Here is a 6,000-nt window from a genome sequence, read left to right as displayed (position 1 = left end):
GGAGCGGTGCTCCCGCCCGCCTCCCATCCAGGCGGGAGCCCAACTTCCTCAACCTTGGCCGGGGAGGAGGGCTTTATGCAAAGGGCTCGCCGAGCTGACTCCGGCCCGCCGGGGGAGGAGCGCGGAGGCGGGGCCCTCCCCGAGCCCACTCCGCCCTGGGCTGCAGCCCGGAGTCGCGGGGACAGCTGGGCCCGGCAGAGCTTTGCAGCTGCCGCAGGACGACACCCCTGACACCCCTGTTTCGGGCCGCCAGCGGCTCGCTCCGGGGCGCTCCGCCTGCAGCACCCAGAGGAGCGTCGCGCGCAGGGGGGGCTGGCAGCCACGCCGCAGAATTCGGGGTCCCCTGGCATCCCAGCTGAGCTGCTCTAGGGATTCCCATTTGTTTTCCTGTGCTCCGGGCGGGCGCCAGGGCCGCCATCGCTGCCTCTGCTACCCTTTGGGCAAGGCTCGAGCAGGAGAAAGATGATCCCTTAGACCTCCCAGCCAAAAGCAGCCACGAGATTCCTGTCCTAGGAACTGGCAGGGACCACACTGTCAGAGCGAGGGCCCAGGAGCCAGTGGAACTTGTTTCTCAAAAGCTTTTTGGGCTTTTTTTTTTTTCCTTTTTAATTCCTCCACCCCCATCCAGTCTGTTTCCCAGAAAACTGCATTCCTCTCTTTGCCACACCCGCCCGCATCCCGTCCTTGTGTCTTTGGGGACACAGGGTAGCGATATACTAAGGAAGAGCTGATACTTGAAACAGACCTACCAGAAACTTCCTCTTAAAAAAAAAAAAAAATTGCAATCAATGCAGTATACTGTAGGAGGTAGAGATACAGTGTTTGTGTTCTTTCAACTTTTCTATTTTGGAAAATGTCCCCATCACCTCATCATGAAACGTTGGGGGGGGGGGATAAAAACTGCTATTAAGTAAATCATTCATTCTATTGCTCAAAGGCGCCTTATTGAAATACTTCTTCCATGATGAAATCCTCTTGAAACCAATAAAAGCGTTTCGCCCCATGAACTGAGCCATGAAGTTGCGCAGTCTTTTTATTTTTCCTCTTTTGCTCAATGATTTGAACTCTTCAGCCAGCTCCTGACAGTTTTCCTCCTTTCCCCACCCCTTTAGTTTTGGTTTTCATCTTTTCCCCTGTGGTGGTAAGAAAAGTCTATCTTAGACGGATCTCTTCCTGTATTCCCAGGGCCTGGCCCCTTGTTATCACCCGATATATAGTTTGTTAAATAAACAAATGAAAGTTCATTGGTTTTGATATTGCAGCTCCTCGAGCTTTTCTGGCAAGCACCTCACTTCCTCACTGAAGTTGACAAGATATAAGTAAAATCAATAATTGGCAAGTTTTCAGCTAAGCGTCTGGAATTTTCTGTGAGTCCGGTAGTGCCTTGCTCTGGGAATTCCACAGAGCAGGCCCTCCTGATGTATTTGCTGAGTCCAGTGCACGGTTCTTATGGTTCTTACGGCCAGTTCTCTGCCTCCAGAAAGATCAGCCTCCTCCACGATGTACAGTGCTGATACTAGCAGCTCACATTTGCACGGCTGGGGCCTGTTCCAAAGCCACTGTAGCAACTTAATCTCACTGGGCCCTCCCTGCAACCCTTGGACCTAAGGAATCATTCAACCTCATTTTATAAGTGAGAAACCTACAGTTCTAGAGAAGGTTAAGTTCCAGATCACAAAGCCAGTTGGCGGGAAAGCCGGGACTGGAACTCATATCTGTCCGACTCCAAGTCCAATCTTGTCAATTATACAAAGGCCGCCCTGGCCTGGATGCTTTGGGTGTCACCGGGACGGCAGACACGGGCATTCCTCTGAGTGGGGCTTGAAGGAAGCCTGGGGAGCTTGGCCTGGGACAGAGCGGCCCAGGTCACACCTACCTGCTCCACCTGAGACAGGAGCTGTCAGGAAACACCCTGTTCTGACATCTGGTCTTTTTTCCCCTGACTCTGGACAGTAGGAAGTGCCCCGCCTAGAAGTCACCAGTGAACTGGGGGTTCACCATGGGGTCCAGCAAAGTAGGGTCTTCCAAACCCCAGTTTCACTAAGGCTCCTAATGGCTAATATTTACCTCATGGGGTCGTTGTGAAGGTAAACCGAATTGACATGCACAAAGGGACTCATAGGTGTTTAAGGCATCATTTTGGGATCTGTTTGAGATGCACCCTGACAGAGCCTATTAGGGATCCCAAGTCCCACAATCATATATTAGGCATGGGGCTCAAACACCTCTCTGCTCAGCCTGCTACTCATGGCTGCTTTCGTTTTGTTTCACTTTTACCTCCCATGAACTGGAAAAACGTATTCTGGGCTAAGTGCTTCACATACCACTGAATCCTCAGCACAACCCTGAGAGGCAGGCATTCCCATTCCCAATCTGCAGGTGGCTCAGAGAGGCCATGTTGCATAGCAAGTAAATTGGAGAGTCCAGATTTGAACCCAGGTCTGAGGCGGTGCTGTCTTGATCAATCTTGGAGGGAAGAACAGAATGGGGCTCCTGCCTGACTCCATAGCCAGTGCTCCTGCAGCCTGGGTCTTTGAAGACATCAAGCAACCTATTACTTCTGCCCACTACTCCTCTTGTCACGTCCCCTCCCTAGAGGTTATGCTGAAAGGTTTCTTAGCAACAACCTGCTTCTCTTAGAGTTAGTCCCTTAGGGGGCTTCAGAAAGGACTGCCAGACAGACAGCTGGGGGTAGCAGCCTAGGCCCTCAGGTCCAACCCCTCACTTCAAGAAATACTAAAGAGGCCCGGCCGGTGTGGCTCAGTGGATTGAGCATTGTCCCAAGGACTGCGAGGTCCTGGTTCGATTCCCGGTCAGGGCACATACCCAGATTTCAGGCTCAATCCCCAGTAGGGGGCGTGCAGGAGGCAGAGGATGGATGTTTCTTTCTCCCTTCTCCTCTCCAAAAAAAAGCAATAAAAACATATTTCGAATAAAAGAAATATTAAGGGGTAAATGACAAAATCCTACGTGCTCTCCTTGGATGGGCCTGGGACCCACAAGCTGGCACCCCAAGGAACAGGAGTGGGACCTGGCTGATGCTCTGCAGACGAAAGGCTGCTAAACCTTCCAAAACACCACCTTCTCCCGCAGCCCCTTTGCCCTTTGCCCAGAAGAATAGGGGTAGAGGTGCTATAGCAAGAAAGTTCCTGAAATCAGGTGAAGTTCCAAGAAGTTTACAGGATGAGATGGAAAAATGGAACATGGGCAGTTGTCAAATGTCTACTATTGGCCAGGTCAGTGTGGCTCAGTGGATTGAGCATCACCCCATGGACTGAGAGGTCCCAGTTTGATTCCTGGTCAGGGCACATGCCCAGGTTTCAGGCTTGATCCCCTGTAGGGGGCATGTAGGGGGCAGCCGATCGAAGTTTCTCCCTCCCTTCCTTCCTCTCTCTCTAAAAAAAATATCAATTAAAAAAAAAAGTCTACTATTTTTTTACTCCTTTCTGGACTTGAGACCAGGAAGGTGAAGTCTGGTGTCTGCGAGGGGCAAGGAACCATAGGGCTTGGAAGGCAGATCCACCCCCAGAAGGCAAATTGCCACTTGCAGAGGGATCAGGAAAATGACCATCTGGTTCCCTAAGAAATGGGCAGCCAAGGGCTGAAGAGAGGAGGATGGCTCGCCCGCACTCACAGACGCAAGCAGCCTAGAGGTGTGCTGGTGAAGGTCCAACCACACACTCTCTGGCTCTGTAGTGTTCACCATTTGCCGTGGTGTAAATACTTCCACTATTGCCAATTTCAAGCTGTCACTTGAGGTTACTGAACTATAGGCACAATCAGCTCTCTGGAGCCAATACCAGAACAGCCCCACTTTCCCCAGTGAGACAACTGTCAAGTGGACCGTTTCGGATAGGATCACCCAGGAGGACACCTGCTGGGAGCCAAACAGGTAACTCAGGTAGAAGACACTCTATCGTTACTCTCTTGTTCTTTGGTCTCACACCCACCCATTGAATGCATTTGTTGGCCAAGCTAAATGTTATCTTCCTAACTCCAGTTGTGATATAGGAATTGACAACCATTAGTGTATTTAATTTATGGGGACAGAAGAACTAGTAGACTGAGGGCGTCCTGAGAAAGCATTTTTTCTGAAGGTGACATACCTGTTTTTAAGAGAGCATTTGCTTTTTCCTGATTATAAATATACCACGTTCATTCTAGAATAATGAGAAAAATAGAAAATGAAATGTCACCATAATCCACCTAGAAATCACTGTCATCACTAGAAACTTCTCATCTTTTCTGCTGCATTCCAATGTCTATGATTTTTTTCCCAAAATTGTAACATTTTCCACAAAGCTTTGATTCCTGCTTTTTCCTATAACTTTGTATTACAAGTATATACTATGATTTTTAACAAGTGATTAGTCTTTTTTTTTTAATCCTCACTCGAGGACATTTTTGCATTTATCCTCAGATAGAGCGGGAGGGAGAGAGGGGGGAATCGAGAGAGACACATCGACCGGTTGCTACCTGCACGACCTCAACTGGGGCTGGGGACCAACTGTAACCGAGGCACGTCGCCTTAGTGGGAACTGAACCCGGGAGTCTCTGGTCCACAGGCCGATGTTCTAACCACTGAGCAAAACTGGCCAGGACAAGTAGTCTTTTTAACTGGAAAAGTAATAAAATACTAATAGTAAAAAAAAAAAAAAAAAAAAAAAAAAAGATATACAAATGAACTTTGCAGGCATTATGCTAAGTGAAATCAGGCAGGTGAACACTGAGTGATTCCACTTATTTCAGGTGCCTCGTGCAATCAAATTCCTAAAGACAGAGAGCAGAAGGGTGGTTGCCAGGGTCTTGGGGAGAGAGAAGGGAGTGGTTGTTCAACGTGTGTGTTGTTTCAGTTTTGCAAGATGAAGAGTTCTGGAGGTGGATGGTGGTGATGGTTGCAAAACCATGTGAATGTGCTCAATTGAACTGTATGCTTAAACTGTACACTGAACTGTATGCTTACAAAGGTTAAGATGGTAAATTTTGTTATGTATCTTTTTACCACAACTACATTTGTTTAAGTGTAGAAGAAAATGGGAAAGTAGAAAAACAATGGGGGTGGGGGTGGGGAAGACACACCAGGGACCAAGAACAGAGATACTTCTTTAATGAATAAAAAAGTGAATCACCCTGGCCGGTTTGGCTCAGCGGTTAGAGCGTCCACCTGCGGTCCAGAGAGACCCGGGTTCGGTTCCCGCTAAGGGCATGTACCTCGGTTGCAGTTTGTCCCTGGCCCTGGTTGGTCGTGTGGGTGGCAGCCACTCGATGTGTCCCTTTCACATCGATGTTTCCCTCTCTCTCTCTTTCTCTCTCTCCCTCCCACTCTATCTGTACAAAAAATGGAAAAATGTCCTCGGGTGAGGATGAAAAAAAAAAAAAATCCACAAAATTTCACAGTGAGATTATATCTTGAAAGTAAGCCTTCTGCCCACCTCTGCCCAAGCCCATAGCCCTCTTCCCCAGGGACAACAGTCTCACCAACTTCTGCAGACTACAGTGTTTGCTGGTTACCTAATATGCACCTGTGGAATATTATACAGCCATTAACATTTGTGTTTTCAAAGTGTATGCAATGAAAGAGGATCCATCCATTGTGACTACCCAAATGGGTGAAGTTCAATGACAGTTTTTTTTAATTAATTAATTTTTGTTACAGATGTTTCTCCTTTTCCCCCCACTGATATCCCCCTCGTCCTCCCTCCCAAATGACAGTTTTTTTTCAACAGCTTTATTGAGGTATATTTCACATACCCTAAATCAACCCATTTAAAGTGTATAATTCATCCCTGGCCGGGTTTTCTCAGTGGTTAGAGCGTCGGCCCACAGACCAATGAGTCAAGGGTTTGATTCTGGTCAAGGGTACGAATCTTGGTTGTGGTTCGTCCCCAGCTTTGGTCAGGGTCTCGGAAGGCAACCAGTCGATGTGTCTCTCTCACATTGATGCTTCTCTCTCTCTCTACCTCCCTCCCACTCTATTTGATGATAAATAGAAAAATGTCC

Source organism: Molossus molossus, unplaced genomic scaffold (genome assembly GCF_014108415.1).
Source record: "Molossus molossus isolate mMolMol1 unplaced genomic scaffold, mMolMol1.p scaffold_m16_p_22, whole genome shotgun sequence".
NCBI classification, from domain to species: Eukaryota; Metazoa; Chordata; class Mammalia; order Chiroptera; family Molossidae; genus Molossus; species Molossus molossus.
The sequence above is the reverse complement of the archived record's forward strand: the minus strand, read 5'-3'. Positions refer to the sequence as shown.